Below are 11,485 nucleotides of genomic sequence, written 5' to 3'. Positions count from 1 at the left end.
AAGCACAAGGAACCATTACTAAACAAGAGTTTGATTACCTATTGATTCAGAACCCCAGAATTCCCACTTTTTACATGTTGCCAAAAATACATAAAAACATTCAAAACCCACCGGGAAGACCCATTGTGTCCGGGATAGGGGGATTAACAGAGAGGGCAACCATCTTTCTTGACTTGCATCTCAGACAATTTGTTCTCGATCTCCCCTCATATGTCCAAGATACAACTGACATATTAAGGAAATTACATGACCTAAGATTAGAGGATAACCAATATCTGGTAACTCTAGATGTGGAGGCACTATACACCTCTATAGGTCACGAAGATGGAATAAGAGCAGTAGAATATTTTCTACAGAATGAAGGAAGAAAGGAGTTTCATCTCTTTCTCATCAAACTACTCCGTTTCGTGCTACATTATAATTTTTTCACGTTCAACTATCAATTCTTCCTCCAAACAAGGGGCATGGCTATGGGGGCAGCTTGTGCGCCCACATATGCCAACATATTCCTTGAATGGTGGGAGAAAGAAATTGTTTTCAAAGATATCAACGATATATTCACAGCCCACGTTGTTATGTGGAATAGATATATAGACGATATCTTTATGATCTGGGAAGGTGACTCACAACTACTATACCAATTCATTGAACACCTAAACAAGAATGATCTGAACATTCATCTTACACACAGTATAAGTCAGTTTGAACTACCATTTCTGGACCTGCTGATTTATAAGAACTCAGAAGGAATGCTTGCCACGAAATTATACCAAAAAAGCACAGCAACTAATACATTATTACACCAAACCAGCTCCCCTTTGCCCCCGACTGTGGAAAATATACCAAAAGGGGAATTCCTTCGTCTTCGTAGAAACTGTTCAGATAATAAAGAGTTCAAAACGCAGAGCGTAGAACTAACTAGGAGACTTGGTGATAGAGGATACAGTAAAACCTCAATCAAAAAAGCCATAAAAACCGTCACGAACATAAAGAGGGAAGATATCATCTTCAAAAGAGAACACGAAGACAAAATCGCCGATATGACGTCATCGCGCACCGCACAGCAAAGGTCCTCTCCATGAAGGGAAACTAGACGCTTAGCATCTGATTCCCTTCACAGCGGGGGGGACCAGCGCCATGAAGGGAAACTAGACGCGTAGTCTCTGGTTCCCTTCTCACAGCGGGGGGGGGGGGCACTGCTGCGGGGCACACTGCACAGTGGCAGATCTTGCCATGGTGCGGCACCCTCCAGATGGCGGCGCCCCGGGCAAAAGTCCTGCTTGCCCGTGGCAAGATCCACTACTGATGCATAAGCTGCGCTGCTAGGGTTTTATGTGTAAGCTGCGCTACTACTGGTGCATTATGTGCAAACTTCGTGACTACTGGGGCGTTATGTGTAAGCTGTGCTACTATTGGGGCGTTATGTGTAAGCTGCGCTACTACTGGGGGTTATATTTATAAGCTGCACTACTACTGGTGTGTTAAGTGTAAGCAGCGATACTACTGGGGGCATTATGTGTTAGTGGCACTACTACTGGAACGCTATGTGTAAGCTGCGCTATTACAGGGGGCATTATGTGTGAGCATCGCTACTACTGGTGGCGTTATGCACAAGTGGCACTACTACTGGGGGTGTTATGAGTAAGCTGCACTACTACTGGGGCATTATGTATAAGTGGCGCTTTAAGTGGGGGCGTTATGTATCAACAGCGCTACTACTGGGGCCGTTATGTATAAGCTGCACTACTACTGGGGGTGTTATGTGTAAGCAGCGCTGCTACTTGGGGTGTTATGTATAAGCGGCGCTACTACTGGGGCATTTTGTATAAGTTGCGCTACTACTGGGGCATTATGTATAAGCGGCGCTACTACTGGGGCGTTATATGTAAGCGGAGCTACTACTGGGGGCATTATGTGTAAGCAGCGCTACTACTGGGGGGTGTTATGTGTATAAGCAGCACCACTACTGGAGTCATTATGTGTGTAAGCGGCGCCACTACTAGGGGCATTATGGGGGTCATTCCGAGTTGTTCACTCACTAGCAGATTTTAGCAGCATTGCACACGCTAGGCCGCCGCCCTCTGGGAGTGTATCTTAGCTTAACAGAATTGCGAACGAAAGATTAGCAGAATTGCGAATAGAAATTTCTTAGCAGTTTCTGAGTAGCTCCAGACCTACTCACAGATTGCGATCAGCTCAGGCAGTTTTGTTCCTGGTTTGACGTCACACACACGCCCAGCGTTCGGCCAGCTACTCCCCCGTTTCTCCAGCCACTCCTGTGTTTTTCCCTGACACGCCTGCGTTTTTCCGCACACTCCCAGAAAACGGCCAGTTTCCGCCCAGAAACACCCACTTCCTGTCAACCACACTCCGATCACTTCAACGATGAAAATTCTTCGTTCAGACGTGAGTAAATCTACTAAATTTTGTGCTAAAATACTTAGCGCATGCGCACTGCGTACCATGCGCATGCGCATTTTTGCCTTAATCGCTCCGTTGCGAAAATCAGCAACGAGCGAACAACTCGGAATGACCCCGTATGTGTAAGCAGCGCCACTACTGCAGTCGATATGTGTAAGTGGCGCCACTACTGGGGGAGTTATGTGTAAGTGGCGCCACTACTGGTGGCACCACTACTGGGTGCATTATGAATACGCGGCACTACTACTGAGGGCATTATGTATATAAACAGCACTACTAGTTGCAGTGTAATGTGAATATGATTGTGCTACTGTGTGACATAATTTGAAATGGGGGGTACTATTGTGTGGCCATGCCTCTTCCTTATGAGACCACACTCCTTTTTTGAGGAGCACTGTCCCTTTGTAAAGTAAGGGAGGGTGCAAATTTATAGTTTGCAAGGGGGCGCCTACACAGCCCTCTTTTCATATAGACTCAATGGGCACTTGCCCAAGGGCCCCAGGAGTATAAGGGTCCTAGGCTGATAGCTGAGGGTCCCTCTTTCCAGGGGTACCAGATTTTTTTTAAATCGGCCCTGGCAAACCGGAGATATTTAACTTCAAAACAGTTGTCCCCATCCAAGACTGTTAATTGCTATTCCCAGCCAGATATCTCGGGTTTTGTCTGACTTAGATATTTTCTGAATGTATTCTCCAAAAGTTGGGACTCTCCCCTTTCAGGAGACACTTGCAGCTTGTCTCTGTTATGCCCAGAACTGGAAATATAAGCCTTCAAGCAGTTGGTCCCTGCTCCAGCTCCACACATCTGGTTTTGCAGTTTTATATTTTCACCGGTGGATTGCTCTGGCTCCTGAACTCTGACTACCAAGTCCCCAGAACCTCCTGAAAGATGGGACTTTCTATTTTTTATTTGTCTTATTCAAAGCTAAGCAAACGCTTGTGCAGCCATGCTTAGCTAAAAAAGTTTTGTGTAAAACAAGACCAGCCCTGGACATACTAACCCTGTGTGACGATCTCAGCGTTGATGGGGCCGGCTTTGATGTCACACCTCCGCCCTCCGTTCGCCTAGACACGCCTGCGTTTTACTTACCACTCCCCAAAAATGGCAGGAAACGGTAAAGTGATGCCCAGGAACGCCCTCTTGCTGTCCATCTTCTGGCGGTCGCCGCTGCGACCGCTTTCTTTCTTTGTAAGTGTCGTTGCCCGGTGACCTCTGTCCCTGGGCAATAATGCGCGAGTGAACGGGTCGGAATGACCCCCCAATAATAACATTGAAAAAAATAATGCTGGCCTTAGTTGAACTTAGGATGGGCGCTAGGCTGTCTGCAGTGCACCAGTTTTACTATAATGCTTAATGCCCTTGCAGTCTAGTGGATGTGCTCTCTGTCCGCCATCCTGTGTGAAAAGGAGCCCGAATCACAGCAGGACGGACACCAATCGCATGAAATCCCTGGCAACAAGCAAGACACCCAGCCCATGAAACTCCTGGCATTGAGCATGACACCTAGTGCATGAAACCCTTGGCAATGAGCGGGTAATTTGAAAGTAATTAGAAGCTTTACTGTAGTGCATAATGTATCACGGGCATTGCGGTGTGTGGCATAATATGGTGCAGGGGCATTACTGCGTGGGGCTTAAAATGGTGGAATTTTTTTCCCCCTGTGGTGGCTGAGGTCTGTTGGTGCAGGGTCAAACACTGGAGTGTGAGGTAGTAATAATAATAATAATAAGAAGAAGAAGAAGAAGAAGAAGAAGAATTTTATTTATATAGCGCTCTTTCTCCAATAGGACTCAATGAGCTTAACAGATACATAGCATAATATAGTACAGAAAATAATGAAGTACAGAAAAGCTTTTCAGAAAATACAGAAGCATGTAGATACTAAAGGGACATTATGGAAATGCTTGAGTAAACAGGAAAGTCTTGAGTCTACCCTTGAAGGATTCTATAGTTGGGGCCTCTCGCACTCTGCGGGGAAGTGAGTTCCATAGAGTCAGAGCCGCAGGACTAAAACCTCGACCCCCAGATGAATTACGGGAGATTCTAGGTACTGCTAAAAGTCCTTCATCTACAGATCACAGTAATTGAGTGGGGCAGTATGGAGTCAGAAACTGCTTCAGGTACCTTGGGCCCTGGTCATGTAGTGCTTTGAAACTCAGTAAGCCAATCTTGAAGATGATTTGCCATCTTACAGGCAGCCAGTGAATTGAGTAGAGTATGGGTGTTATGTGGCTAGAATGGGGCTGGTCGGTTACCAGCCTGGCAGCTGCGTTTTGCACAAGCTGTAAGCTGTGCAATTCTTTTGCTGGGAGACCAAGGTACAGTGCAATACAGTAGTCTAATCGAGATGATACAAATACATGGATGACTTTCGGCAGATCATCTGAGGGAATTAAGTGCTTGATTCTGGCTATGTTCCTCAGGTAAAAGAATGAGGATTTGATTGTGGCTGATATCTGATGTTTAACTGTCAAGCCACCATCCAGGACAACGCCAAGATTCTGCACACCATTACTGGTCTGTAATTCTGAATCCCCAAGTGTAAATCCAGTTGGTTGGCTATGCTGCAGTCTTGTCCTTTGATGTTGCGGTTCTATCATAAGGACCTCTGTTTTATCCGGGTTCAGTCGCAGCCAACTGGCATTCATCCACTACTGGAGTTCAGCTATACAGCCATTTAGGGTTGCTATTGGGTTATCAGTGCCTGGAGCAAAGGACAAGTAAAGTTGTGTATCATCTGCATAGCAGTGGTAGACCAGGCCATGGCGCCTGATTATTTCGCCCAATGGGAGCATGTATACTGCAAAAAGCATGGGGGATAGTATAGAAACTTGTGGGACACCGCATGGCAATGGCACTGATAGTGATGATTATACTCCAGATGATATTCTCTGTGACCTGCCTGTGAGAAATTATTTGAACCAGTTTAGGACTGTGCCATCAGGTCCACAAAATGTATCAGTCGCTCAATCAGAAGCCCATGGTCCACGGTATCAAATGCTGCAGAGAGATCCAGAAGGATTAATATTGAGCAGTCACCTCTGTCTCTTGCCATCAGAAGATCATTTAACACACACACACACCAGGGCTGGTTCAGTGCTATGTCTTCTAGTGAATCCTGATTGGAATGGATCATAAATATCATGGGTTGTCAGGCGGGTTTCCAGTTGATTTTCAACCACTTTCTCAATAACCTTTCCTAGAAAAGGAAGGCTTGATACCGGTCTGTAGTTGGTCATGCAGTCTAAATTAGGTTTTTTAAGAAGAGGTCTAACAATTGCTTCCTTTAGTGGTCCAGGAAAAATGCCTGTCTGCAAAGAGAATTGAACAATTTTTGCAAAGACAGGACCAATTATATCCATACAACCTATCAGAAGCTTGGTTGAGGCAGGGTCCAGATCACAGGTGGTAGGATGCAAAATCCAAGCAATTTCTGCAATGTCCTTTACATCCACTGGGTTAAAGCTGGTCCATGAAGGCAGGAGGCATATGTTGGCAGGCTTTGTAGTTTGGCACTCCTTTGATAGCACTGTGGAGATTCCAGCCCGGATGGTGTATATTTTATCTGCAAAGAAGTTTGCAAACTCGTTGCATCTTGCCTGGGAGAGGGTTTCATCAGTCTGCAGACATGCTGGCTTCAAAGCATCTCTACTGTGCGAAATAGTTGAGCTGGCCTATTGTTTGCTGCCATGATCTCATTTGACAGGAACTGTGATTTCTTACGGGTGATTGTCATTTGATATTCTTCGTTATGCTTTATTAGTTTTATTTTGTCATCCACTAGGTTAGTCTTCCTCCATCGTCTTTCCAGTCTATGCCCCCTTTTCTTGAGCTCACTAACACTGTTGTCGAACCAGGGAGCTCGACATTGTGGTTTACGAGGTCTTATACGCACAGGGGCGATAATATCAATTGCAGCCATGACATCCCTATTATAATAACAGACTAGGGAACAGGGATCTTCACAGGCACCCGTATGGCAGAGAGATCCAGATTTGCTGTTAGAGCCTGGAGAGTCATACCCCTCCTTGGACGATACTTGGATACTTGGCAAAGATATCTGGGCAAAGATCTTATTTGAGGGGTTGCAACTGAGAATCAAAGGGAGTAGTGGTCTGACCAGATTACTTTTTAGGTCAGTGACTTCTAATCCAATCTGAAAGACAAGATAAAGGGTGTGACCACTTTTATGTGTGGCAGAAGGAATGACCTGTATGAAGCCCAGACCATTCATTGTGCACAGGAGGTCTTGGCCAAGGCGTGAGAGCTCATCATCCACCAATGCATTGAAATCCCTAAGGATGAGCCATCTTTGATGTTCCAGAACCAGGCCAGCAACAGTGTCTGCAATTTCTTGTAGAAATATCTTTCCATCTCCAGGGGGCCAGTAAATGAGAAGTACTCTGAAACCTAATCCTGTCGAACTCAGCAATGCACTCGAATGAGTGAGTAATTTCAATAGGGTGGACCCTAAGTTTAAGGTCTGTTTTTAAGCAGATAGCCACCCTGCTACCCCTGCGGTCCAGTCTTGGGTTGTGGATAACAGAGTAGTTTGTTGGGACTGCAGCCTCCAATATAGGTGCTGCATTTTCATTTAGTCAGGTCTCTGTAATACAGGCAGATCTGCTGATTCAATAAGGTCAGCAATTGTTGCAGTCTTGTTTCTTATAGATCTGGCATTACAGGGGACTGACCTGATGGGGCATACCAAAGGGCCTTCAGTTTTCTTTATGTTAAGTGCAGGTTCTCTGGGTATGGGGGTCACAAAGTGAGAACTGTCAGTTCTGTTCTTCCAAGCACAGGGCTGTCTTTTTGGTATCACTTCTATTTGATTGTTCTTTGAAGCTGGGGGTGAACAGGTGGGCAAAAGATTTTTGAAAGAAGTTTCCCGCCTGCTCGCTTCCCACGAAAGCGCCTGTGTTTTCTTTTTAAAATGCCAAGGGATTGGAGGATAGTAGCCTGTGATGGTGTAGTAGGAACTGCGGAACATGGAACGAGGTAGTATTTTCCTGTGAGGCCACGCCCATTCTAGTGAGACCGTGCTCATTTTAGTGATGCCACGTCCCCTCTCCGGGAGCGCACGCTCCAAGTTGTGTTTTTTTATGTTTTTTATGCCTATGGGGGGAGTGCTTTTTTGAATGTCAATTGGGGTGTCAATTTTGAAGTCTCGCACTGGGAGTCAGATTGTCTAGAAACAGCCCTGGTGTTTTGTATGGTTTCAGAGCAATATTATCGTAAACATTTCGAGTTCATTATGAACTGTGCCATGCTTTAATTACACGTATATGTAAAATAGTGTAATTAAATGTTACAGCCATGATTTAATAAATTACATTAACAGAGTGCGCATATGGAAAACATTGCTCGATTTATATTTTATCATCATGTGTGAAAATATGATTAGCAAAGTCTAATGTAAGCTACATAATCTCTCAGTTTTGCCTGGTCTATAATGTGCAGATTATAGGAAATAAAATTGATGATGTATTAAGTTAAAGGACACTTTAATTAAATTTTAAATAGGCTAATACGAGCAGCCAGTTAAAGAGATAATTGATAAAATGAATACAGAATTAAGGATGAACTTTAGAAGTAACTTTTGATAATGCAACTGGAGGTAAGGTTCAAAATGATATACTTTCATTTCTCAAATATGTTTATGTCACTGATATATTTTATTAAAACATTTTTTGACAAGTGCACAAAGCAGCTCATACAATCCTGCTTTTAAATATGATGCAAAAAAATGATTATATTAAGCTAGGTACACACTAGACGATATGCTCCATAAGCAGTAGCGGATTTTGGGGGTCATTCCGAGTTGATCGCTTGCTAGCTACTTTTTGCAGCCGTGCAAACGCATAGTCACCGCCCACAGGGGAGTGTATTTTCGCTTTGCAAGTGTGCGAACGCATGTGCAGCCGAGCGGGACTAAAAAGTTTTTTGCAGTTTCTGAGTAGCTCTGAACTTCAGTCTTTTTAGTCCTGGAATTGACGTCAGACACCCTCCCTGCAAACACCTGGATACGGCCTGCGTTTTTTCCAAACACATCCAGAAAACGGTCAGTTGCCACCCACAAACTCCCTCTTCCTGTCAATCCCCTTGCGATCGGCTGTGCGAATGGATTCTTTGTTAAATCCATCGCCCAGCAATGATCCGCTTTGTACCCGTACGACGCGCCTGCGCATTGTGTAGCATACGCATGCGCAGTAGTAACCTGATCGCTGCGCTGCGAAAAACGGCAGCGAACGATCAACTCGGAATGACGCCCTTTACCCATGGGTACAATCCACCACCCAGTTCAGTGTCAGTGAAGCCATATGCAGTCTATAACTGCACTAGCTTCGCTGTGACTGGCAGTAACTTCCTATTGGAAGTCCTACCTGTCAATCACAGACACACAAGGCAGTCCCATTAGGAGGTGTTCCCTCCTCCTTCTGGGACTGCCAGACTGGGCTGTGATAAGCAGACAGCTGGCTTCTTATAGGAAGCCACTCCCTGCGTTTGGCGCAGCCCAATCCGATCCTGCTTCTATGGGCTGCAGCCAATGCAATCCATAGAACCTGGGGGTTTGTGCATGAGCAGTCGCACCCAGGAATCAGTGCCGGTGCCGATCCCTGATCCATTGCGTTGGTGCTGGGACCCAAGGCTGGCGACTAGCTGTCTCCTCTCCCAGTCATGGGAGTAGCGGCAGCCTTCCTTCTGAACGTAAGTAGGATCCACCGCTGTCCATGAGCGATATCGTGTTTGCCCTTGAACTAAATGATATCGCTAACTACAGTATATAGTTCAGTTACATCATCCTGTCACCACCCCGAATATGCCGTTTCAAACAGTGGGGTATATTTACTAAAATTCGTATTTCTGACGATTTCAGACGAGATCACTCTCGGCTGACTTCGGCAGTGTGAGATTGCAACTTTTTGAAGAAAAAACACAGTAATTTACTAAACTACCGTGTTTTTTCAATTTGAGTTCACCAATGTCGATGCCAAACACTGCCGGACACAATGAAGGCCGGTCGGATCAGTGAGATTCGTGCAGGGCTTCCTTCTGTACAGTATAGAAATAGGTCCCCCCTCCTAAGCATAACCAGCCCTGGGTTCTTTGAGCTGGTCCTGGTTGTCAAAATACCGGGAGGGAAAAATGTGTAGGGGTTCCCCAGTATTTATACAACCAGCAGCGGGCTCTTGGTTCGGTCCTGGTTCCAAGAAGCAGGGGTCCCCTGTATTTTTAAAACCAGCACTGGGCTCCACTAGCCAAGAAGATAATGCCACAGCCGGGGGACACATTTATATTGATCCATGCGGCCGTGGCATTACCCCCCCCAACTAGTCACCCCTGGCCGGGGTTCCCTAGACACCCAAGGGCCAGGAGTGAAGCCCACGGCTGTGCCCCCCATCCGTGGGCGGTGGATGGAGGATTAATAGCCAAAAATGTGTGAAAAAAGAATGTTGTCTTTTTCTGTGGCACTACAAGTCCCAGAAAGCCTCCCTGCATGCTGGTATTTGGAGAACCACAAGTACCAGCATGCGGGGAATTAACGGGCCCGCTGGTACCTGTAGTTCCACAACAAAAGAAATACCCTCCCAAAAAACAGGACACACACACACCGTGATAGTACAAGTTTACTACACAACTATCCCCTTTAGTGGCGTAGACCGGGTTTTTTTCGGTTTGTTATTTTTAACCCTGTGGATGCCTACATGGACAGAAGAGGACCGATCTTCACTGGATTATAGGAGAGTATATTGTGTTGTTTTTTTTACAGGTACCCCATGGACTCTTCTAAACAAGGGGACCGATGGGCTCTGTGGGACACTAGGTAAGTACTGCATGTGTGAGTGTGTAAGTGTGCATCTTTCTGTATTAAACTTGTACTATCATGGTGTGTGTGTGTGTGTGTGTGTGTGTGTGTGTGTGTGTGTGTGTGTGTGTGTGTGTGTGTGTGTCCTGTTTTTTTGGGGTATTTCTTTTGTTGTGGAACTACAGGTACCAGTGGGCCCATTAATTCCCTGCATGCTGGTACTTGTGGTACTCCAAGTACCAGCATGCTGGGGAGACTTGCTGGGACTTGTAGTTCCTCAGGGGGAAACAATAATCAGCCCTCCATCCACCGCCCATGGATGGGGAGGACAGCCTCGGGCTTCACCCCTGACCCTTGGGTGTCTGGAGGGGGGGACCCCTTGATTTAAGGGGTCCCCACTCCCCCAGGGAACCCCAGCCAGTGGTGACTAGTTGCTACGGCCGCAGGGACCAATTAAATGTGTCCCCCGCCTGTGGCATTACCTCCTTGGCTAGTGTAGCCCGGTGCTGGTTGTATAAATAGTGGGGAACCCCTATACATTTCCCCCCCCAGTATTTTAACAACCAGGACTGGCTCAAAGAGCCCAAGGCTGGTTATGCTTAGGAGGGGGGACCCCACGCAATTTATTTTTATTTGTAAACTATTTCACACACTTTTCACAGAGAACCCTGCATGGATCTCACTGATCCATGCTTGCCTATCAAAACACGCCAGCAAAAAGCAGTTCTATTTGAAAGCTTCATTTCTGTGCGAATTTTATGCTTTCAGTAGTGTTTGGCTATTGGCTCTCATTCAGAGTTGTTCGCTCGCTGCCGATTTTCACAGCGCAGCGATTAGGTGAAAAAAAACAGCATTTATGTGTATGGTACGCAGCGCGCATGCGCTAAGTACTTTCACACAAAACTTTGTAGTTTTACCCATGCTTGAGCAATGTTTTTCAGTCGCTCGAGTGTTCGTAGTATGATTGACAGGAAGTGGGTGTTTCTGGGCGGCAACTCAGCGTTTTCAAGGAGTGTGCTAAAAAACGCAGGCGTGCCAGGCAAAAACGCAGGAGTGGCTGGAGAAACGGGGGAGTGGCTGGAGAAACGGTGGAGTGGCTGGCTGAACGCAGGGCATGTTTGTGACGTCAAACCAGGAACTAAACAGAATGCATTCATCACAAGATAGGAGTAGGTCTGGAGCTACTCAAAAACGGCATGACATTTTTCCTGTGCAGTTCTGCTATCCTTTTGTTCACACTTCTGCTAAGCTAAGATA

Source organism: Pseudophryne corroboree, chromosome 4 (genome assembly GCF_028390025.1).
Source record: "Pseudophryne corroboree isolate aPseCor3 chromosome 4, aPseCor3.hap2, whole genome shotgun sequence".
In the NCBI taxonomy this organism is placed as follows: domain Eukaryota; kingdom Metazoa; phylum Chordata; class Amphibia; order Anura; family Myobatrachidae; genus Pseudophryne; species Pseudophryne corroboree.
This window is presented reverse-complemented; position numbering follows the sequence as displayed.